Raw genomic sequence first — 25,058 nt, 5'->3', positions numbered from 1 at the left:
AGGAAAATAAAATGGAAGGAATTTTCTTTGGAGAGGGAGGTTAGAGGTTGAAATTAGGGACAGATGTAAAGAGGCTTTGATTGGTTCTATAATTTGTAATTTCTTTGAAAAATGATCTAAAGAAAACATGTCAAAATCTTAAGACATTAAATCTATGTGGTGAATAAATGTGTGCTCGTTATAGTCTCTGTATTTTTCTGCATGTGTAGAATAGGTTATTACTTTTTGAGTTAACAGACTTTATTTTGTAGACCAGTTTAGGCTTACAAAAACTGAGCAGGAAGTATAGGGAGCTCTACACATTCTCAGCCCTCTCCCAGCACGTACACAGGCGCCCCATTAGGAACACCTCGTCTGAGGTGGTGTCTTGGCTACCGTGGAACTGATATTGGTACGTTACTATTAACTAAGTAAGGTCCAGGGGATCCCTGGGTGGCTCAGCGGTTGAGCGCCTGCCTTTTGCCCAGGGCGTGATCCTGGAGTCCCGGGATCGAATCCCACGTCGGGCTCCCGGTGCATGGAGCCTGCTTCTCCCTCTGCTTCTCTTTCTGTGTGTCTCTCATGAATAAGTAAATAAAAATCTTAAAAAAAAAAAAAAAACTAAGGTCCATAGTTCACATAAGGGGGCATTCTTTGTGTTGTACGTTTTATAGGTTTTAACAAACGTATAATGACATGTATCCATCATTACTATATCATGCAGAGTAGTTTCGCTGCCCTAAAAATCTTGTGCTCCACCTACTCATTCCTCACTCCTCCCTCCCTCCACCCAACGCCCTGGCAACCACTGATCTTTCCCGCATAGTCCTGCCTTTTCTGAGCGCCCCAGAGTTGGAATCTCACAGTACGTATAGCCTTTGTAGGTAGGGTTCTGAGAAAAAAAAATTTTTTCAGGATAATTTACATTTATTTGCTGATGACTCCAACATACTTCAAATGTGGCAGAAGTTAGAGTCTGTCAGGTGAAGCCATTTCCTGCCAACAGCTAAAGGTGACTGATGAAGAGCAACCTGAGCATCATCTCCAAGCTGAGGCACCTGGTTCTGGTGCGTGAATCTGGTCCTTTCAGCGTGGGTAGGGGTCTCCAAGGAACTAGTCCTTATTCTCGTCCTTGTGCTTGATGTGTTTCCATAGCTTCCCCTGGTTGATGTGTTGGTAGAGCAATGCTGAGGGCTGAGGGCGAAGGTGGAGGTCCTGAGAACAGCCTCGCAGTAAACAGCCGCATGTTTCTCCCGAGAGAATTATTTTCAAATAATTATTTTCAAATCAATTATTTTCAAATAATTATTTTCAAATCAAATATGTAAAGCCAATCATAATGAAGAAAACAAAAACCATCAGGAATTTCACTATTTTAAGGTGATCACTCTTAGCCAGGAACACCATGTATCTTTTTTTTTTTTTAATGTAAATGGCATCATAGTATCCAAACAATGTATTATGGAACCCATGTGATTCAGAATTCTTTTGAAAGCCTTCAGGAATGTTTCCTGGTATGGAACCTTCTATCAGTGAGTTAACCAATCCTTTACTGTTTTCATCTGTGCCAGGAAGCTTTTCTGCCCTTGTTAGCCCCTCAGACTAGAAAAGACCCTTGAAGTCTCTCCAGAGAATTGGGATAGTCAGCCTTCTAGATATATGTCACCTGGCAACATGCTTGACATTTCATTCTGAGTTCCCTGCAGTCAAAGACAATGTTTACCAGTTTTCCTCCCCTCGTTGCAAACATGGAGTCTAGCACATGGCAAGTACTTGGTGAACATGGGTTGAATGGATCTGAAATGCCCTTAATTGGATTATTTTAGGGTCTTCAAGGAAATTCCTAAACCATGGAGGGGGTGAGCGTCTTCAAGAGCTTGTGTTGTTCGCTAGGAACCTAAGAATGGGATCAGGGAGCCCTATTTTGTACAGCAGATCAAGATGGGTGCCCTGAGGAATGGGGTGGCTGGGATTGGGTGGGAACAGAGGGCAGTGGGTGCGTCTGTCTACTGAGAGGCTCAGTGGATGGGGATGAGAACCAGCCCTGCTGCTCTGGAGCTCGACAGCAGGGAGTGACTGCAGTTTTGTGTAGGCAGAGGGAGCATTCAGGCTCCAACTTTTCTTCAGTTGGTCCAACCATACCAGTTGAGAACTTGGGTTCTGGTATGGGACTTCGGGTTCCAATCCCAACTTAGCCACTTTTAGACTATTTGGTTCTAGACAAGTGGCAAAGTCATGATGGTTTCAGCCTCCAAAGGGGCTGCAAGAGCACCACCTGGAAAAGCTGTTAGATGAGGTTATACAACCAAAGAACTAAGCAAACTGCTTGGTGCTTGGCAAGTGCTCAGTAAATCAGAGGAATGACAACAGCTTAGCATCCGTTCTTTGAAAAAGCAAGGTGATCAGTCAGCAAGAGCATGAGACAGCCAAGCCAAAAGGCCAGCACTCACTTTCCTCCTAGTCAAGGCCCAGCACACTCCACAAGGCCAGGTGTGGTCTGGATTCAAGTGGGTGGGGTCCACAGGAGCAGGACATGGAAACCCCCTATTAGATGACTCAAAATTTATTTGGGGGGCTTTGATGAGTTTTGCAAGCTACCTGCCAGTCTGTGCATTCCCTGTGTTTTATGTTTACTCTCAAGTGTAGCTATCTTTCAATGCTAAATCCAGCCTTTGCAGATATATTTTCAAATGGATGTTAGGACTTTGGAGTCACCTGATTCTACTTCCCACTCAATGAGGGGATTTCTTTTTTTTTTTTTTTTTTAAGATTTTATTTATTTATTCATGAGAGACACACAGAGAGAAAGAGAGGCAGAGACATAGGCAGAGGGAGAATCCAGCTCCATGCAGGGAGCCCGATGTGGGATTCAATCCCGGGACCGGGATCACAGCAGACCACAGACGCTCAACTGCTGAGCCACCCAGGCAACCCAACGAGGGGATTTCTATGCATAATATCCCTATATATCCCTTGGAGATACTCTGGATTCCCCCTTTCCTTTTTTTAAGATTTGATTTATTTATTCATGGGAGACACAGAGAGAAGGAGGCACACAGGCAGAGGGAATAGCAGGCACCACACAGGGAGCCCAATGTGGGACTTGATCCTCGGACTCCAGGATCACTCCCCAAGCCAAAGGCAGATGCTCAATCACTGAGTCATCCAGGTGTCATTGGATTCCCACTTTCTCCCAGTCATTTCCTTTTTTTTTTTTTTTTTTTTAAGATTTTATTTGTTTATTCATGAGAAACACAGAGGGGGGCAGAGACACAGGCAGAGGGAAAAGCAGGCTCCACTCAGGGAGCCCACATGGGACTCGATCCCAGACTGGGATCACACCCTGAGCCAAAGGCAGATGCCCAACCGCTGAGCCACCCAGGCAACCCTCTCCCAGTCATCTTAATCTGCTTCTCCCTCTGCCTATGTCTCTGCCTCTCTCTCTGTGTCTCTCATGGATAAATAAATAAAATCTTTTTTTTTAAAAAAAGAACTGATCTTAGATCTCTCCTCTTCCCACTATTGCCTTTGCCACACTGCCAGAGCCAGCCTCCTCTAGCCCTTGCCTAGAATACTAGCCCCAACTGGCCTCCTTCTGCCCACACTTCCAACTCCCCAGTCTCTTCTCTCCCCGAAGCAGGGTATTTTTTAAAACTGTAAATCTGACCATGACTCTCTCTCTACCTCAAGTTGAGTTCCCCAGAGGCAATCCCTGAGACAAGGATTCATGAGAAAGTGTTTTCATTTAAAAATGCTCCCGGGGGGTGGGGGTGGGGGGTCCCTGGATACCTCAGTGGTTTGGTAACTGCCTTCTGCCGATGGCATAGTGCTGGAGGCCCAGGATTGAGTCCCACATCGGGCTCCCTGCATGGAGCCTGCTTCTCCCTCTGCCTGTGTCTCTGCCTCTCTCTCTCTCTCTCTCTCTCTCTCTCTCTGTGCCTCTCATGAATAAATAAATAAAATCTTTAAAAAATAAAAATAAGGGGTCCCTGGGTGGCGCAGCGGTTTGGCGCCTGCCTTTGGCCCAGGGCACGATCCCGGAGATCCGGGATCGAATCCCACGTCAGGCTCCCGGTGCATGGAGCCTGCTTCTCCCTCTGCCTGTGTCTCTGCCTCTCTCTCTCTCACTGTGTGCCTATCATGAATAAATAAAAATTAAAAAAAAAAATAAATAAAATAAAATAAATAATAAAAAAAAATAAAAATAAAAATGCTCCTGGATGGGCAGCCCGGGTGGCTCAGCGGTTTAGCGCCGCCTTCAGCCCACGTGTGACCCTGGAGACCTGGGATCGAGTCCCATGTCAGGTTCCCTGCATGGAGCCTGCTTCTCCTTCTGCCTGTGTCTCTGCCTCTCTCTCTCTTTCTCTGTCCATCTCTCCTGAATAAATAAATAAAATATTAAAAAAAATAAAAATGCTCCAGGAACAGCCAGTAAGGGATTGGGGGAAGCTGAGCAGGGAAACACAAGACACCAAGCAAAGAAGTCTGGAAGCCTACATTGTTTCCAGAACGTTCTTCCTGCTGAAGATAAGGGCTGGGCTTTCATATTCTTACTCTACTAGCTGAGTCCTGGGCCAAGGAGGCTTAGGAGGAGCTCTCTGTGGCCCAAGAGCTTCAGGGACTCAAGGGCTATCTTTGGAACTAAGTTGCAAGAACCAGTCACTTTAGCAAAAGTGCATGGAAGCTGGGAGACTGGCACGATGAGAGCATGACAGGGACCCCCGACAAAGCACCAACTGGGTCCTCTCCTGTTCCCTCCCTATGTCCTGTCTCAGGCCTTTGTTCATTTCCTTCAGAACACTACTTTATAAGTAGTCTATAGAATTGTCTCTCTCTACTTGTTTATTGTCTCTTTTCCTTTTTTTTTTTTTTTTAACTTTTTTTATTTATTTATGATAGTCACACAGAGAGAGAAAGAGGCAGAGACACAGGCAGAGGGAGAAGCAGGCTCCATGCACCGGGAGCCCGATGCAGGACTCGATCCCGGGTCTCCAGGATCGTGCCCTGGGCCAAAGGCAGGCGCCAAACCGCTGCGCCACCCAGGGATCCCTATTGTCTCTTTTCCTGACTAAAATGGAATCTCTGAGTGTAGTTAGTACGTTTGTCTTGTTGCCTTTCATACTCTAATCCACAGAACAGAGATGGCACATTGTGAATCCTCCACAAAAATTTGTATCAATGGATGAGTGAATGATGGGAATTGGTTTGGACACCTTCAGCAATGGGGATCTTCTACAGTATAAAGCAGCTCATCCCACTTCCAGGAAACCTTAATAGGAAGCCTGTCCCAGTGCTCGCTTTGGCAGCATATATACTAAGATAGAAAGCCTGTCCCAAGACTGAACTGTAATCTGCTTCTTTGTCGCACCAACTGGTCTCCTCTCTGGGACAAGTCAGGCGACCATGGCCTCTGTCCTGTCAGTCCCTTAAATGTCCAATATGCCACCTTTCTCACTTCCAGATTAATCAACCAGCTCTTCCAAAAGTTCCTCCTATGACATGGATTTTTAGAGTGTTGGCATCCATAATTTTACTGCTCTGAAAAAAATTCTTTTTACCTAGCTACACAATGCATAGCTATCTGTCCCATACTGTGCTGAATACACCCAGTCTTGGAAGGTAAATTGGGTCAAGCCAGATAAGAATCTGAGCTAAACCAAAGCTTACGTAGCCAGAGTCAGCAGACCCAGGTTTGAATCCTTATTGTTAAATCACTGATCTGGAGTGAAATACTTAGTTTCTCTGACCCCAATTTCTTTATCTGTACAATGGGAAGAATAAAAGCACTTAAGTAACAGGGCGGGTATAAGGGTGAATGAACTAAGACAACATATATAAACCACTGAGCAGAGTACCACGCCTGGGAGCTTCCCCAGATTTTACCTCTGATCTGATGATAGCTCTCCTTTTTTCTGGTCACATCCTCCTGCTAACCCAGCTCCATCTCAGACACCTCTGCACCCCTTAAGTCATGATGAGGCTTCCAGGTGCTGCATCCAGATGTTTTTCTGGTTATTATTTCTCCTCCTGTTTTCTCCTCACTTTCCACCTCTGGATTCTACTTCTCCTACTCCTTGCGGCTCATGCATATCCACCACATATCCATCCTCCCTTTCCTCCTTACTTGCTCACTTAATTCTTTCTTGCTGTTTGTGTTCTCCCTTATCTTTCTTTTTTTTATTAATAAAGATTTTTATTTTATTTATTTGACCGAGAGAGCCAGAGAGCACAAGTGGGGGAAACAGCAGAGAGAGAGGGAGAAGCAGACCCCTCGCAGAGCAGGGAACCCGATGCAGGGCTCCATCCCAGGACCCTGGGATCGTGGCTCAAGCCAAAGGCAGATGCTTAACTGAATGAGCCACCTAGGAGCCCTGCCCCCCTTGTCTTTCTTTATGTCATGGAAACTCTAACCAGAAATTTCAATTTCTCTCTCTCTCTCTCTTTTCCATTTTTTTATTCTGCTTTCTACCTGGGCTCCAGAGAACCAAGAGGAAATGATCGACCTGGTGACAATGAAATCTGTACATGCTACCCCTCTCACCACATAGTCATCTTAAGCTACAGGCATTTTCTATCTGCTCCTTGCCACAGACTGAGTGGTAAAATCCAAGGTCGAACGAGGAGACAGCAGCTGTGAGGGCAGAGGAGAAATAGGAAGCTCTCCTTCCCCTGCCCCTATGCATGTGCTTCTGGTTGCTTTTCTTGCCCACTGCATTAGTACACAAAGGTGATAGTTGTCTGATAGGGCAAGAAAAGCAGGCTGACTTTAATGGAAATACCTTTAGTATTTTCCCATTAATTATGAATTTTCCCCCTCGGCTTTGTGCTAAATAGCTTTTATCCAACGAGGAGAGTTCTCTTTTATATCTAGTTTGCTAAGCTTACATGATATGTCATTGTGGTTAGTAGGCTTGAGTTTCTAGATTGGAAGTAAAGCACTGAAAACCAGGAAAGCAGGGTAATAAGTAGGTTGGTTTGGGAGGTAGCCCAGGAATATCAGAAGAAAGAATTAAGGCCAAGCAGGTAGGCTGGAGGATGATGCAGTATCTGGTCCTGAGGGACTGTCATGGTACCAATAGTATTCTTCATACTCTGCTCTCAGATCAGGTGTGATACTGTGATTCAAAGACTCTACTAGACCCTTGAGGGTAGCAATGACAAAACTTGGCTCTAGTTATAGTTCTCGTTTCTTCTTTTATTAATTTAAATAAGCAATTCTGGATTTTCAAGAAGCCTTTGGAGCTTCTTGAATTGGAGCACATAACTGAAACTTCATCCCTTTTCACGTGAAAGCTTTTTGGAGGTGGATTTGATCCTGGTTTTCCATTCCAATCAGTTGCTGTGAAAGCCACTTCTTGTTCTGGCTGTGGGCAGATCAAGCCTCTTTTTTTTTCCCCCGATGGAAATTCAGGAAGGAAACCAAATAATTCCCAACAGAGACAAGAGTTGACCACAGTACCATCCAAAATGGCTTTTAAAGATTTCAATCTTGCATGTGAGAATATTGGCAACTGAGGTTGGCTTGCTCACTCTGTATTGTCAGCTTGATAGAAATGTGGTTCTGCCATTTTGACAGGAAAATCTTTTCTGATGGAGAAGAGGTTGCAATCGAAACATTGCTGAGGTACACTTTAACAATGAAAAACTTTGGTAAAAGCATTTGTGACACACATCCAGAATAAAGTGCTAAACACTCAGATAGATATTTCTCAATAAACCAACCTGCATGTACTGTGGAATTGGTGAAAGGAAAGGACATGCTAAGCAGAATTATACTGTGTGGCATCTATTGATAGTTATTCTACTCCTATTACATGGTGGCTTTGTGGTTTTTTTGTTTTGTTTCTACCATGATTGACAGAAAATTTGTCAATCTGCTCCTGGATCACCAAGAGTTGATTGTGCTTGACTTCCTTAATTAGTTCCACTCTTAACTGACGAGGGGTGGGAGAGTAAGTGCTAAGTAACCCGTCATAAGGGGAAAATTCAAACCAACTGGTAATGTGTCAGACAGTTTTGGAATAGTCTCAGAAGGTGACAAGTAAATAAAATCTATGAGGAAAAGTTGAAGGAACTAACATACCTCAGCCTTAAAAAGAGAAAGTGACAGGCTAATATAGTGACTGTTTCTGGAACAGTAAACTAGATCATCGACACACTCCAAAAACACCTTCTGTGCTCAGTGGACAGTGGTGCCCTGGAAAAAGCAATAGCCTCAGCTTAGAAGGAGGCTCTGGTGACACCCCTGCCAAAGAGGGACTTTGGCAGTTTCCCTGTCTATCTCAGTTTCCAACTCTGTCAAATTAAAAACTTGGATCACTTTGGGGTTCCCAGCTAAGCGTTCCTTTAAGGTTTTCTAAAAGAAAAATGAGTATTTCAAACCACACAAAGGATATAGTACTTTTAAAGTATTACATAACAAGTGCATTTACTTAGTGATCAGAATCATTCAAACATGAAGCTCATCAGGAAAAAGAGGTACTTGGCAGTAACAGTTTGGGAACTATACTGTAAGACACCATAGAGTAGAGACCCTGCTGGCTTTGTTTTAAAGATCTCTGCTGGGATCCCTGGGTGGCGCAGCAGTTTGGCGCCTGCCTTTGGCCCAGGGCGCGATCCTGGAGATCCGGGATCGAGTCCCACGTCGGGCTCCTGGTGCATGGAGCCTGCTTCTCCCTCTGCCTGTGTCTCTGCCTCTCTCTCTCACTGTGTGCCTATCATAAGTAAATAAAAATTAAAAAAAAAAATAAAGATCTCTGCTGCCAGCACAGCACCTCCTTAAGTGCTCATTAAGTTTCCATCAAATGCAGATGCAGAGAGACCACCAATAACCTCCCGTGTACTCATCACTCAGTATCAAAAATGATTCTTCTAGCTTTTCTGTGCTTCTACCCAAGTGACTTCTAAACCTCTTCACAGATTATTTGATGCAAGTTCCAGATACCATATAATTTTACCCACAAACATTTCAATGCGTCACTCTGAAAAGTAAGTATTTTGTAAATACGGTATCATCATGCCTAAAATAAATATCATCTAATATCAATTCAGTACTCAAATTTCCCTGATTGTGTCCTAGATATTTTTTAAAGGTTTATTTAAGCTCTAAAGATTGCAAACTGGGTGAAATGTATATTAAGTTTTGTTTAAGGGACACCTGGGTGGCTCAGCAGTTGAGTATCTGCCTTTGGCTCAGGGCGTGATCCTGGGATCTTGGATTGAGTCCCATATTGGGCTCCCTATGGGGAGCCTGCTTCTCCCTCTACCTATGTTTCTGCCTCTGGCTCTCTCTCTCTCTCTCTCTCATGAATAAATAAATAAATCTTTTTTAAAAAGTTTTGTTTAATCTAGAGTCACCCTATGTGAAACCCCCCACACATATATTCTTTGTGATTTACTTGTTGAAGGGACCAGATCCCTTGCCCTAGACTTTCCCAAATTCTGGATATTGCTGGTTGCTTTGTATAATTTTTTAAGGATTTTTTTTTATTTATTCACAAGATGCAGAGACAGAGAGAGAGAGGCAGAGACACAGGCAGAGGGAGAAGCAGGCTCCATGCAGGGAGCCCGACGTGGGACTCGATCCCAGGTCTCTGGGATCACACCCTGGGCTGAAGGCAGTGCTAAGCCGCTGAGCCACCTGGGCTGCCCCTTGCCTTGTATATTTTATTATTTACCTTGTATTTCCTATAAACTGGTAGTTAGATCAAAAAACTTAATCTAGGGGCACCTGGGTGGCTCAGTTGCAAAATGTTGATATTCTAATTCATGTCTTAGCTTCATTTCTTCTTCATTTACTTTTTTTTTTTTTTTAAGATTTATTTATTTATTCATTCAGAGAGAGCGAAGAGAGAGGCAGAGACACAGGCAGAGGGAGAAGCAGGCTCCATGCAGGGAGCCCGATGTGGGACTCGATCCCGGGTCTCCAAGATCACACCCCGGGCTGCAGGCGGCGCTAAACCGCTGTGCCACCAGGGCTGCCCTTCATTTACTTCTATAAAGAAAAACTTTATATTTATATCTGGCATATTTCTATACAGAAAAACTTCTCCTAATCAACTATTTTGTTATTCTGGCACACCGCTGGAGTAAGAACAACAGAATAAATGCTATTTCTTTCCCTTTGTTTACTAGTTTCAAAATAATAGGCTGATTCCCTAGCATCTTTCAAAAGATGATAAATGAGAGGGTCTTTTTTTAAGCATTACTATGAACTCATGGGTTTAAACATATTTGAGGAGTTTGAGTTTGATGCAATTATAATCCTTATTGATTATCCCATCATTGACCAGTGGCGTCGTGGGAGCCTCCAATCTGCTCCTGAGTCCTGCAGACCAGCTCTGGTGGTGGTTGGTAGGTTCTTAGTTTCTGTAGACTCAACTTTAGAGATAATCTCTAATGTCCTCCTTACCACTGCCCTTGGACCAGGGAAATAGGAGCCCTTGTCCTTGGCCATATATATTAGATACATTGAGACAAAGTATTTTTTCCTCTTTTCAGGTCTCATAGGAAAGTTTTCTGAAATGTAGGTGACTGATTGAATCAGGGAGGGGGGGGGGGTCATGTGTGGGCCCAACTGGTCCCCTCAGGCCAGAGGATGAGGGCGAGGCTGCCAATGATTTGGCCAGGAGGGATGAAGAGGAAGAATGGGAGACAAAATCATAGCCTCTGCCCAGGGAAATCAAAGAAAGCATGCCTACCTCAATTTAAAGTTGGCCCCTCAAATCAACCCAAATGGGTGTCTACTGAACTCATTCCTCTGTAACTACCTTCCTGCACATTCCCCTTTCCCCACTCCCTGTTCCTTGGCTGGGTTGCCATAGATTTGGGAGGCGCTTAGAACTGCCTGGCACTTTTGAATTGGAAAAGTAAGATGTGGAAGAGGGTATCTGCCTGCCCTAACTTTAATCAGTCTGTATCCTGGGATTGGATGCATCCAGCCATCCCCCAGGCTCCTGGGGCCAGCTTCCGTCCTCCCCAGCATGTCCATGAGAACTATGACTCAGGTGTCCATATGGCAGGAACAACCCAGGGAGAACCTTGTTCCTTTAGTTTCCATATCTCAAAGAAGTGGAGTTGGCTATGGGGAGAGGGAAAAGCTTGATTGGAGCACAGGATGGAAGTGGGCATAGCTTAATTTATAGCTTTTACACTTTTAGGCATATGGTACATGGGGCAATATTTGCATTTTTACAAATGTTAGGCAGCACTGGTCCTTCTGGCTTGGACATTCCAAGTCAGTGTTTGGATGCTCTAAGGAAGGAGCTCTACACTCTATAGTCCAGTCTAGTCCCTTAACCCAGTTCTTCCTCTTCTGTTCCAAGGCATCATGAAAGCAGTCTGTCTTTGGCATTATTGAATTCTGAGCATGCTTAGAAATTGGATTGGGGCTGCTGCTTTTTGTTTAAAGTTGGTGGAAACCTGCAGTTTTGGAAGAGCATAGTGGCAGCAGCCTGAGGCATATTTTGGGCTCACCATAGTTCTGCCTTGTTTCAGAAGGGTTCTGATAACCAAGGGGGACTTCCTCAATGGTCACATCTGCATGACTCTGCCCCTTGGCCATAGCTCATTACTCTTGGTGCAGACACCTCAAGCAAACTCTCTCATCTGAGAACTTTAGATGGAGAGATGCAGAGGCCAAGCATTTCTGAAGCAGTCACATCAATGGCATGAGGTCTATGGCTGCTGGCTACTGAGCTGCCTGGAGTTGTCCTAATATCTTCCTTGACTCTATTTTTTTTGTTCATCTCTTCCTCCAGATAGGTGACACACTCAACAGCCTTCAAAAAGATTATTTTTTATTAGTATGAGGTAATCTAAGTCAGTTTCTATTGCCTGCATGCACACATACATGTGCACAAAACTATTAATTAAAACCATTGTTTAAAAAAAAAAAAAAAACCATTGTTAGGGGACACCTGGGTGGCTCAATGGTTAAGTATCTGACTTTGGCCCAGGGCGTGATCCCAGAGACTTGGGACCAAGTCCCACATCGGGCTTCCTGCATGGAGCCTGCTTCTCTCTCTGCCTATGTCTCTGCCTCTCACTCTACATGTCTCTCATGAATAAATAAATAAAATCTTTAATAATAAATAAATAAAACCATTGTTATAAGGAGCACTGGAGGGGAGGGGACACCTGGATGGTTCAGGCAGCTAGCTAAGTGCCTGCCTTTGGCTCAGGTCATGATTCCAGAGTCCTGGGATCGAGCCTTGCATCAGGCGTCCTGCTCAGCAAGGAGTCTGCTTCTTTCTTTCTCCTCTCTTCCTCTGCCCCTCCCCACTGCTTGTTCTCTCTTTCTCAAATAACTAAAAAAATCTTTAAAAAAAAAAAAAAAAGGAGTGGGATGTTGGGTGGCTCAGTGGTTGAGTATCTGCTTTTGGCTCAGGTCGTGACCCCAGGTTCCTGGGATTGAGTCCCGCATCGAACTCCCTGCATGGAGCCTGCTTCTCCCTCTGCCTGTGTCTCTGCCTCTCTCTCTGTGCCTCTTGTGAATAGATAAATAAAATCTTTAAAAAAAAAAAAAAAAAAAAAAAAGGAGCACTAAGGAGCCAAAGCACCCAGATTCATTCCTTTACCTCTGACACTTACATCCTATCATCATATCTTTATTTTTTTTTTAAGATTTTATTTATTTATTCATAGAGACACAGAGAGACAGAGGCAGAGGCACAGGCAGAGGGAGAAGCAGGCTCCATGCTGAGAGCCTGACAGTGGGACTCGATCCAAGGTCCCCAGGATCAAACCCCGGGCTGCAGGCGGCGCTAAACCGCTGCACCACCGGGGCTGCCCTCATCATATCTTTAAATGCCAGACTTGGGATGCCTGGGTGGCTCAGCAGCTAAGTGCCTGCTCTCAGCTCAGGGTGTGATCCTGGAGTCTCAGGATCGAGTCCCACATCAGGCACCCTGCATGGAGCCTGCTTCTCCCTCTGCCTGTGTCTCTGCCTCTCTCTCTCTCTGTGTCTCTCATGAATAAATAAATAAAATATCAAAAAATAAAAAAAAAAAAAAATAAATAAATAAATAAATAAATGCCAGACTTATTATCCTCTCTTATAATCAGAGCTGAAGCAATAAGGTGAAATAGAAATAATAATGATAAAAAAATGATGATAGCACTAATACCTATATTTTTTTAGCACTTTTTTTAAAGATTTATTTATTTATTTATTCATGACAGAGAGAGAGAGAGAGGCAGAGACACAGGCAGAGAGAGAAGCAGGCTCCATGCAGGGAGCCCGACGTGGAACTCGATCCAGGGTCTCCAGGATCACACCCTGGGCCGAAGGCGGCGCTAAACCGCTGGGCCACCGGGGCTGCCCTTTAGCACTTTTTATATCAGGAACTGTTAGGTGCTTTACATAAATTATTTTATGAATCTAATCCTCAAAAAACAATATTGGGTTCATTAAAATGCTTTTGACTCTGCATAAGAGAAACCCCAAGCACAAAATAGCTTAAATATGAGAAAATTAGTTATTTTATTGTAACAAGAAATCCCTAGCAAGGGCAGCTTCAGGCTTGGTTAACTTAGAGGCCCAATGTTATCAGGGACCCAGGTTCTTCTCATCTTTTTGCTTGGTTGGCTCTGGTCTCCAGGCTAGTACTCTTCATGATTGCAAAATAGCTGCTGAATTTCCAGGAGTCCCATGGTACATGACAAGATTCAACAGAGGGATGGTCTCTTTCTTGTATCTCTTTTTTAAGTAAGAGAAAGCTTTCCAAGAAGCTTCCCCTGGATGAACCCTCCCATCAGAAGTGGGACATACACACATGCCTAATCTAACCATTGACCAGGAATAAGATTACTGCCATGGGCCTACACTAGGCCCATGGTGTGATTCACCCCATTCACCCCAGGGGAAGAGGTGAAACATTCTGGAAAAAAAAAAAGAGACCTTTCCCAGCAAAGAAGGGAGGAAACTGCTAGTTAACCAACGGTGTCTGCTACAAACTTGGTGAGATGTATAGGAAAGGGAAACAACTAGTTAAGGGCAAATGGAATCTGAACCTAGAACTGTCTCTCAAACTGAGTTTCTTAACCTATGCTCTGGGAAGCAGTTAGTCCTCACTAGGTTCTGGGCTTTTTGTTTTGTTTTTTGTTTTTCAGTCCTCACTAGATTCTTTGGCCTTTGAAGAACTCAAGTCACTAAGGCTATCCTGGCTGTTAACCTGAGAACAACTGGTATGGGAACTCCCAGCAAGTCAGATTCAAGGGACCAAGCAACAGAGCAAATTTATCCAGCTAGTCCAACACCTCATTTAGTCCCTTCTCCAATTGCTTGCTCAATTCTCTTCAGCCATGGTGGAGAAGGAATATAGAACAACAGCAGGCTCCAGTCCAAGATTTCTGGCTTTCTGAGTGAGTATCATAAATGAGTCCATTCCAACACTGACTTATCTTGTTCCTTAGAAAGAGCCCATGTAAGCTTTTGGTTGACAGCCTGACAGATCTCTGTCTTTCCAACCCTCAAAGCCTGTGAAAGATTCAGCTCTATTCCTAGGACTTCAGGCTTTTTGATCTCTTGCCCCACACAGCTTCAAAATTTAGCAAATATCTTGAGGGAGATACCCATCTTGTGTTTGATGCAACCCTCCTCCTTCTAACAGGACTTTGTTTCTTACATACTGCTGGCCTGGAAACTTTCCTTCACTAGTAGATACTTCTAGCCCAGTGTCACCTGCTCCATCTCAGAATTCAGCAAGTGTCCCCAGGAGGAAAACTGCCTGTGTGCTTAGAACTACTCTAGATTCCAGTGTTAGGCTGCTCCAGATCACATTGACCAACAAAAGCTCTGCCAGTTTCATTTTGTCCCAGTAAAGGCCTTACTTCTGGGCCAACCTCTATCCTTGGCCTGCCCCAGAGAAGCAAATGGTCACAGATTATCACCTCATTCAGAAAAGGCTCTTTTCTCTCCAGAATTTTATTTTACGTTTAAAGATTTTATTCACTTATTTGACATACAGAGTGGGAGAGAGCACAAGCAAGGGGAGCAGCTCCCATTGAGCAGGATGCCTGATATGGGGCAAGATCTCAGGATCCTGGGATCATGAACTGAGCCAAAGGCAGATGCTTAACCAAAGGCAGTTAACTGAATGAGCCACCCAGGCATCCCTCTCTCTAGAATTTAATTAATCAGTCTTTCTTGCTGCTTCAATTCTCCAATGTCTTTTAAAATATGATTTTTATAACTTACCCAGTTTTTTTCTAGTTGTTTCAGCAGGAACATCGGATTGTTGCTACCCATGCTACATCCTATCCAGAGAGGAAGTCCTATGAAATTATTTCAAGATTTAGCCATGCGTAGTCATACAGATATATGTGGGTGAATCAATCCAGATCATGGCACGGCTCCTCTCTGGCATTTCTACTACGGTGAGGACAAGTGGCCCAAGTAGACCAACCAAAGTTCTTCTGCACTAGAACTGGGAGCCAGAGCCTTTTTATTTTTGCAGTGGGTGGGAGGTAGGATAAAGCTGTGAGAATAAGTCTGGAAGTTTCCATTGGCTCAGTCTCATGCTCAGGGAAGAAGCCAGTTTCTAGCAGGAGGAAGTGAAGCACTCATGCAGAAAGGAGAAGCACAGGAGCTTCTCAGACGATGCTGGAGTCCTTGATTCTACTCATTCATGTTTGCTGTGGTTTGCTTACCAGAGCCACAGATCTCTTTTTTTGCCAAAGCTAGTTCCAGTCTCTTGAGAGGTTGAGTTAGCTTTGTGTTTTTTGCCCTTGAGTTTACAAAACATTCTAGGTCCATATGATATGTTATCCTTTCCTTCTTAAGCAAGGCGAAGGTGGCTTATGTTACCTGTAACTCAGAGTCTTAAATAAGACTGCTTCTTTAATGATGGGCAGGTGTAGAAGGGCCTAGTGAAAGCTGTCTCCCTTATTGCACAGTAGGAAGAGATGGGGGATGATTGCTGACTAGTGCTGAGATCTCAACTTTGAATCATGAATCCTTACCCCAAAAAGAGATGGATGCTTCTGAATTCTGGATACCCAGCCTACCATGGGAAGAACTTCAGACTTGCCTAAGAAGTTATCCAAATCTGTCTGCCAAAGCCATGATGTTTTATGTTAACCAAATTGGGAAACTGCTTCCTACCCTCAACACTCAAAGATGGGAAGGAACGGAAATAGAAGATTCCTGGGTTTGTACATTTTACCTACTCCTGGGGCTCCTGACTTGCAGATGAGCCTGAGGTTTACACCAGAGGGTAAACAAGATAGCTATTTGGACATCACACACCACTTTGCCAGTTTCCGTTCTCTTGAATTATTTACCATCTAATTGCCTGCGTTGAAACAGAATCTGGAAACACAGAGTCAGAGATGTAGCCTTCTTTGTGAGTTAGAGAAGGAAAACTAGAGTCCAGAGAAGTACCCAGATGAAGAAAACTTCATGGCTTTCTGAAGTTCTCTTGCTTTGGGAGGGTTGTGAGCACAGGTGAGGGGAAACCAGAGCATCAGCAGACAGCCACAGGCAAGGGTTGCCCTAGAACTAACTAGTTCAGTCTCTCCTTTGGGCCACCATCCCTGGGTGCCAGTCTGGACTTATCCACTGAGCCTTGATTTCTTGTCTGTAAAAGACAGTTTACAAAGGTGGATGGCATAGAAAAATAAACCTCTATTTAGATTGAAAAGATTGTTATGACAAACCTTATTTTTGCCATCATACCAATAATTTCCCATAGGAATAAATACCAGTAGCTGTGAAAAAAGGAAAAATATTCTAAAAATAATTCAGTCAGTAATGTAGAAACTTTGGAAAGTTTAGAAAAGAATAATGACAAAACTCACTAGTAGTCTCACTGGTAAGAATGGCTCTTTATATTTTGACATATTTTAATCCAGTCTTTTTTTTTCTAACCAAATATCGATAATTGAGAAATATTAATTATACAATAAAAAAATTATATGATTTTATAGCCTAGCTTTTTTCTATTCAGCTTTTTGTAGTGAGCCTCTCCCCCACATCAATAAATATTCTTTCAAAACAAGATTTTTGGGGATCCCTGGGTGGCTCAGCGGTTTAGCGCCTCCCTTCAGCCCAGGGCATGATCCTGGAGACCAGGGATCGAGTCCCTCATTGGGCTCCCTGCATGGAGCTTCTCCCTCTGCCTATGTCTCTGCCTCTCTCTCTCTCTCTCTCTCTTTCTCTCTGTGTGTCTCTCATGAATAAATAAATAAAATCTTTAAAAATAAATAAATAAAAACAAGATTTTTAGGAGCATTTGGGTGGCTTGAGCCTACTTAAAAACAACAACAAGAAGAACAAGATTTTTAATGGCTAATTATTTTCAAATAGTTCACTGTAAAGAGATCCAAGATTAAAATATTATTAACTAGGATTCAATGGATTCAGTTTGATTTCACATTGAAATCTAATTGGGGTATTGCAAAGGATATTGATAACAATATGGAGTCACAGACTGGATAGAGAAGATCAGGAGCAGATGTGGAAATGATTTTTCGCCACTAGGACAACTGCAGGTTGCACAGTGGTCCATGAACAGGAAGTGAGAGAGAGGACACGGTGGATGGATGGTCAGGTCGAGAGGTAGATGTGAGCAACCAGGTGAGCATGCGTGAGTGGGGAGCGGTTCCTAGAAAGCCCATGACCCTAATCATTGGATTTATTAACGGCTATTATGCTATTCCTTATGCTGTTATGGGCTAAAATCTATAGTCCAAGTCTATATATAGACCTTTATGTTCATGTTTCCTTCCAGTCTTTTTCCTAAGCATAATTGTTTTGTTTTGCTTTTTTACATAGGTGGAATCTATAGTCTGAATATTTATGTTACCTGCTGGGGTTTTTTCAACCTTACAACCTCAGTCTTCAAGTTTGACTTACGTAAACTTAGGATAGAGGGAAAGGACCTGTGTATCGATAGGAAAAGACAACTTATCCTTTTACTAGTTGGAGTCTTGGTTACACTAATTTCCACTCAGATCAACATGATTTTGAAATTTGCAAGAAATATGGTCCACTTACAAATAATTTTCAGGAGGAGATAGACATGTACACACTGTGGAGAAGGCTGATGCCTCCTTTTCCTTATAGGCAACTAAGCAGAGAGAAAAAAGGTAAGTAGAGGCATGTCAGGGAAAGTCAGAGAAGCATCCACACCTGCTCATCATATCAAGTGTCTAGAGATTCTTTAAATAATTCAGGTGCAGCCGGCTCCCTCCAGGGGCAGGTGCTGAGGAGAGTTTCCAGACAAGCATCTCCTCTTGCAAACTGGAGCAGACCTGGGATCTGATTACTTGAAAAGGGGTCCAGTTAGTAGCTACAGCAACCTCTTTCTTCAGCCTTACAACTTACCTTGGTTTAAGGTACAAGAAGCTTCTAGGGAAATATTACTGCTACAGCCCACTGTGGTGGGGAAGAACTCTGAAGCCCGACTGTCTATGTTCTAAAATAGGTTCTACTACTTCCTAACTGTGTGACCTTGGGCAATATACTCAACCTCTCTTATCCTAGGGATAATAATTCTTTCATTGAGATTGCTGTGGCATCACATGTAAGGCTCCTACTACGGTGCCTGATACATAATAGATATCTCCTCAGAGTGTCCCCAACCACATTTCCGAGGAAGAGATGTTTGTACTTTGAATAAAAGAGCAATGTCCAGAAATAAGAAAAAGATATTTCTTAGAACAAAATAAATTTAACAACTAACAGTTATTGAAGGCTTACCAAAGGGTGGACATTGTGAGTGCTTTACATATAATCTCAGAAAATCCATTTATGAGTAAGTATTATCAAAGTTCTGAGAAGTTAAGACACTTACCCCAGGGCAAACAGCCAGAAGATGGCAGAATCAAGGTCCAAACCTGTTCTGTCTTTAAAAAAAAAAAAAAAAAAAAAAAAAAAAAAAAGCCTGCATTCTTATCCTCTCGGTAAATTGGTTTCTCAAAGTTATTGCACTTAGTCTCCAGGTGAGCATCTGAGGATGGCCTTGTGGTATAAGGCAGACCTTCTTAGGTCCACGAGGCCAGACTGCCCTCTAGTGTTAGAGGAATCTTCAAACCAGATGGAATAATGAGTATTTTACTTTTGAGGTGGCAGTGAACCCTCCTCTCCTCCATCCTGGAGTGTGTCTGTAGTACCTATTATTGGCCAAAGGGTTCTCCTAGCAAAAGGGGGCAAAAAGGGCAGCCCGGGTGGCGCAGCGGTTTAGCTCCACCTTTAGCTCAGGGTGTGATCCTGGAGACCCAGGATCAAGTTCCACGTCGGGCTCCCTGCATGGAGCCTGCTTCTCCCTCTGCCTGTGTCTCTGCCTCTCTCTCTCTCTCTGTCTATCTCTGTCCCTCATGAATAAATACATTTAAAAAAAGGGGGGGGGTGCAAAAAGGTGGTAAGACTGGGAGCTACAGAAAACTATCTTGGGGAAGAGCAGCAATTCTCAGGTTAAGCTTTGAACCACTGGGTAGAGAGGGAGTGTCTCCTAGTCTCAGCACATGGTACAGAATAAGTGTTCAGTGAGTACTGAACAAAGTTTTAAATCTCATTCTCACGAAAGAGGGAGTCTTGACAGTAAGAGCAGTTATAAAGTTATTTGTTGATTTTTGCCAGAAGCACTAGCAGAAAAGACACTATAACGTGTAACACACCTTCCACTCCAATGGACTCCAAGGGCATGTTCATGGTCATGATCAGGTGAGAATGATGACACTCCTCAGTTATTTAGAAATTAGTTGGGGTCAGCAAAGATGTGTGATCATTTTAGGCTGCCACCCTCACACCAAGTCCCTAATGGGTGCCCCCCTCCCCCAGTCCAGCGTCTCCTGCCATATCCATAACTCTGCCAAAGTGGTTTGTTTCACCGGGTGGCCAGCAAGCACCTGTAGGCGTTTCTCCTAGCTGGGCTGCTGGGGAATATAAAGACAGGTATACCAGGAGGGGCCCTATTGCTAATTGTGGCGAATACTGATGGAGCTGCTTCTCTGAACTGGGTATTCAGTCCATTACTTGAATCTCTCCTGACAGGTAGGTGTTAGTCTTCTACTTTTTCCAAATAAGGAAACTGAGGTCCATTTTGGTAAAAATAACTCTGTTAAGTTCACACAATTTATAGATGGCAATGCAGGTCAGTATTACACCCCAATGCAAACTCATTTCAATATGTCCCTGGCTAATTTTTTGGAATAACTGTTACTGTTGCCTTTTTCTAAGATTCAAGAATCTTCAAGAGAATTAGCCCCATGGAGCCATCCCTTTACAAACAGATGGCTTTTTTTTTTTTAACACTTTGGTGGTCTAGCTTTCTCTGGGCTAATTTCCTGTGGATGCTCAGTCTGTACCCTCTGCCTAGGGCAAGTCTAAACTCCCACCCTCCTCCCCAGAAGTGCCAAGGAATTCATCTTTTCTCCATCTCCTACAGAGCAATTCGGCTTTTCCACATCCTACCATAAAACTTGATTTACAAAACCCGACAATGAGCTCAAGAGAACAAAGGAGGCTTCTGGTAAAAGCTACTCTTTAGAAGAGATTTAGGATAATTGTGGCAAACGGTGCTAGCAGCTTACACAATGTTTATCCTTTTTCCTTCCTTATGAAGAGGATCCTGATTTTTCTTCAGGTAGGGCTGTGCCCAACTGTAAAACTGTATTTCTCAACCTCCCTTGCAGCTAGAGTTGTCCACATGGCTGCACAAAACAGTTCCTCCCTGTTGTTTAGATGAATGGATCCCCTCCAGCTCCCTGAGTCAGAAAAATTTTCTTCCCTTACCCAATTTCTCTTCTCCTTTCTCCTTAGAGGTATAGACTCCTTCTTAGAGGTATAATATGCCCAGATTAAAAAAAAGTCACATTCCCCAGATCCCTTGTAGAAGTGGGGGGTGGGGGGCAGCCCTGGTGGCGCAGCGGTTTAGCGCTGCCTGCAGCCCAGGGTGTGATCCTGGAGACCCAGGATTGAGTTGCACATCAGGCTCCCTGAGTAGAGCCTGCTTCTCCCTCCGCCTGTGTCTCTGCCTCTCTCTCTCTCTCTGTGTCTCTCTCATGAATAAATAAATAAAATCTTAAAAAAAAAAAAAAAGTGAGGAGGGGGTGTCATGAGCCAGTTCTGGATGAGCAATTGGATGGGCCTTCCTAGAAAGTCATTTGGATGAGGCAGCTGGTATGTATTCCTTTGCCCATGGTTCCTCTCCTACCTGCTGTCTGGAATATGGTCCTGATGGTAGGGATATCACTATCACGTGGATGGAAGAGCAGAAACCGAAAGGAGCCCGAGTGCCTGATGACATCCCACAGCCTTGGCCTCAACCCTGGGATGTCTACCTCCAGACCTCTGCTTCTTACATGAGGCAAAAATGAACTTTTATTGTGCTCAAGCTCTAGTTGTTTGGATTTCCTGTGACAACGTAACTCAATTTCTACATTTACTACAGTGATTCAGGCCAGTTTATTAAGATTGGAGCTTAGGACTTCCATCTGATGGTACTTTTACTTGACGCCCTCCCATCCCAAATACACAATGTGGACAGCTTTGCTGCTGGCAGACATCTAGAATTGCGGTTCTCAAAGTGTGGTTCTTGGATTGGTGGCAGCAGCAGCAGCTGGAAATTTATTAGAAATGCAAATTCTTAGCCCTATCCCCAATCTACGGAACCAGCAATCTATTCTAATAACCATGCAGGTGATTCCGAGATTCTCAAGTTTGAAAACACCACTGATTTATAGAGCTTTGCAGAGAAAGAAAGCCAAGCCCCGATCAAATCATGTCTGAACTACATGTCTGGAGTTCCTCAGTTATGTAACCCAATAAATACCCTTTCTTTTGTTAAACTAGTTTGAGCTGATCATTGGATGTCCCGCCCTGTTACTTGTACTTTCCTGAAAACACCCCCACAGTTAATGCCTCATGGTCACTATCTGTACAGGGCACAAGATACTACCCAGAAATATTCTATGTACATTTGAGAAGCAGAAGTGAGTAGTAATCACATCAACGACAACTGCTCTGAGTCAAAAAAGAGACTTGATTAGATGTAAAGCCTTAGCCAGGCAAGACTGCCAGGGGACTCATCTAAATATGCAAAATCTTTGTGTTTGCTTGGAGATTTAGAAATGAATTTCTACTTCAGAAGCATGCACACTCCCACATGTATCCTGCACTGTACTGCAGTGCTCACAGGTTAGGTACCTTGAAACCAAAGTCTCTTGCTTTACTCCCATCCCCCTGCATAAAGCAGGCCTGCTCTCCTCAGCCAAACCAGGACCACCTCTTCTTTCAGGCAGAGCATGACGTTCATCCAGGTCCACCTTCTCCTTCCCAGACCCCACATGAGGTCTGTGCTGCTCATTCCCTTCTCAGTGGCAGCTGCCCACAGGCTCTGAGTGCTCAACTATATGATCTCAAGCTCAGTGCTCTGCTGCTTCTCACTCATTCAGGGGGCAAATTTGGGCTTCTGGTGACCAGATAAAACTGGGGTGGGAAAATCCAGCTTCTGAAAACTGTCTTCATGAATAACAGGAGCACACTCTGGTTTCTTGTGGAGTACAGAGCCAAGCACACAGCCGGGCACTTGAAAAATCACAGCAAGTGACCATCTTGCACCTACTGAGTGCGTGCGATGTGCCCATGCTGTGCCAAGTATTTACACTGCCACTTAGGACAAGGGAAATGTTAATATTCCCACGGGGAAATGGAGGCTCCCGGAACCTAAGTAACTCACCCAAAGTCACTTGTTTAAAAGTGGCAGAGCAGATATTTGAACACACGTATGTTATCCAGGATCTTCTATGATGCAAGGGATAGAACTCAACCAAATTTAAACCAGCTTAAGCAAAAAAAAAAAAAAAAAAAAAAAAAGGAAAACCATGGAGTCCAGTGGGAGATTTCAGGCACTAATGGAGCCAGGTGGGCAAAATCTCTCTATATATCCCCTGGCTCCCTTTCCTCTGTGTTGGATACTTCTCTCTACATGGAAAGGGGACAATTTATTTTTCCTGATAACAGCAGTAAAAACTTAGTTCTACTAGCATGCCATTTCGCCAAGTTTAAATCATTGGATGTCCCGCCCTGAAGCAGTCACTGTAAGCAGGGAAACAGAGCACTTAACAGAGCTGAGTCATGTGGCTGCCACTAAAAATAGTGAGGGAGGGGGGTGATCAGCAGAGCCTCCCTTGAATCACAGAGATTGAATGGGATTACTAGAAAATGTGGGAGAGATGGTTCCACAACAAGGGATATAGAGTAAATGATACCTATTATAATCTAGTCCTTGGCTGCCTACCTTTCTTTCCATATGAATACTTAAAAAAAAACAAAAAACAAAAACTTGACAGAAAGAGAAGGAGAAAGCACCAGCATGGCAAGGGGCAGAGGGAGAGGGAGAAGCAGGCTCAGCGTTCAGGCTGGACACTGATGCAAGCAGAAGTCCAGAGGCTGGAGAAGTGCTAAAGCTCAGGACTCTGGGATCATGACCTGAGCCAAAGGCAGGTGCTTAACAGGCTGAGCAACCCAGGCGCACCCATACGAATACTTTTCTAAATGGCCCCATAATGTATGTACATACTGTATCATTTACATTCTTTGGGCTGTAACAGAAAACCTAAACTCAAGTAAAGTTGGCTTGAAGAATAAGAACATTTGTTATCTTACAAGCCCAGAGGGCTTTCTCCCCCCTCAGTGGAGGAGATGGAAGCTTCAAAATTGGTGGTTCACTTTAGTGCTGCCTGCAGCCCAGGGTGTGATCCTGGAGACCCGGGATCGAGTCCCACATCGGGCTACTTGCATGGAGCCTGCTTCTCCCTCTGCCTATGTCTCTGCCTTTCTCTCTCTCTCTGTCTCTCATGAATAAATAGAAAAAAACAAAATTGGTGGTTCAATAGCCTGTTGTCCACTCAGTAGCTAGGAAAAGGGCAAGATCACAGGAGGGATTTCAGGACAAAAAGCCCCCCTTCTACAGGACAAACCAGTAAGTACCAAAGACTGCCTGGGTGGGGGGTACTTATGAGGCTAAGGCTGCCTCCTGACCTCTCTTGACTTTGGGTGGAAAAATAAAAGAATGTTGGGCAGCCCGGGTGGCTCAGCAGTTGAACTCCGCCTTCCGCCCGGGGTGTGATCCTGGAGACCTAGGATCGAGTCCCACACACTCCCTGTGTGGAGCCTGCTTCTCCCTCTGCCTGTGTCTCTGCCTCTCTCTCTCTCTCTCTGTATCTCTCATGAATAAATAAAATCTTAAAAAAATAAAATAAAAAAATAAAAGAATGTTGATGGCCCACGGCCTCTGTAGAAGATGAAGGCTGAGGTTGCTATAGGGGAAACGGCCTTGTTGGAGGACTGAGTTCAGTTTTCCAGCTCAAACCCCATTCCTGTCCCATACCCCAGGGTGTCTTCCTTCCCTCACAGATGTTAACTGGGATCAGCTGTCTGGGAGGTTAACACCTTCCTGTTTACCCACATGAGCTTCTGTCCCCACCGGTCTGCCCCGCAGACTTGTTTCTTCTCGCCTCTAGACTTCTGCTTGCCCCAGTCCCGCCTGAACACCCTGCCCACTCCTTACTCCTAGGACTCATCTTGCCCAGGGCCTAGATCCAGGTCTGCCTCCTCAGTGGAGTCTTCCCCAAAGGCCCCAGCCTTCTTGGGTTACTTTCTATTTTTGACTCCAGGGGTACTTGGCTGTCTGCTTGGGAGCTGAGTGTGGTATTTGCCATACAGTTTCAAGCAAGACTTTTATTGCCTTTTCAGGCAAGCTGTCAGAATTCCCCATTCAGAGGGGAAGGCAGGCAGGGTGGCTTGCCAGACCATGTAAGGGTCTAGATGAGAAGTACAGTTTGGAGCCAGCCTGGGAACATGTTCCACACGACACCATAATTCTTGGGCTCATAAAACATCCTCAGAGGATAGGATGCAGTATGTGAGTGAGTGCTTATTTTTTTGGAAGGGCCCCCATGAGACAGGAAAGCTTTCAACTGAGACTGTCAGCCACCAGGGACCCTGTAACAGGAGCTAGATGGAGGGAGGGAGGGTCTTCCAAAGTGGACTAAGGATGTCGGCTGGGGCCATGGCTGTCCATGTGGATGCTCTGTGGACCTGGCACAATGGCGACATGCTGGTGCTATACACA

General features: G+C 44.2%; 1 long non-coding RNA gene across 2 annotated transcripts; it reads left to right on the top strand.

Moving 5' to 3' along the window:
* The first annotated feature begins 1,480 nt into the window (after nt 1-1,480).
* Nucleotides 1,481-21,755, top strand: LOC144300823 (uncharacterized). Of its 2 annotated transcripts, none has more exons than XR_013367597.1 (4): nt 1,481-1,511; nt 14,092-14,343; nt 20,370-20,567; nt 21,623-21,755. It is a non-coding gene; the product is annotated as an uncharacterized LOC144300823 (long non-coding RNA). The 2 variants fall into 2 exon arrangements; XR_013367596.1 differs by lacking the exon at nt 1,481-1,511 and adding an exon at nt 8,795-8,967.
* Nucleotides 21,756-25,058: the final 3,303 nt, after the last annotated feature.

Source organism: Canis aureus, chromosome 29 (genome assembly GCF_053574225.1).
Source record: "Canis aureus isolate CA01 chromosome 29, VMU_Caureus_v.1.0, whole genome shotgun sequence".
NCBI lineage: Eukaryota > Metazoa > Chordata > Mammalia > Carnivora > Canidae > Canis > Canis aureus.
The sequence above is the reverse complement of the archived record's forward strand: the minus strand, read 5'-3'. Positions and strand labels throughout refer to the sequence as shown.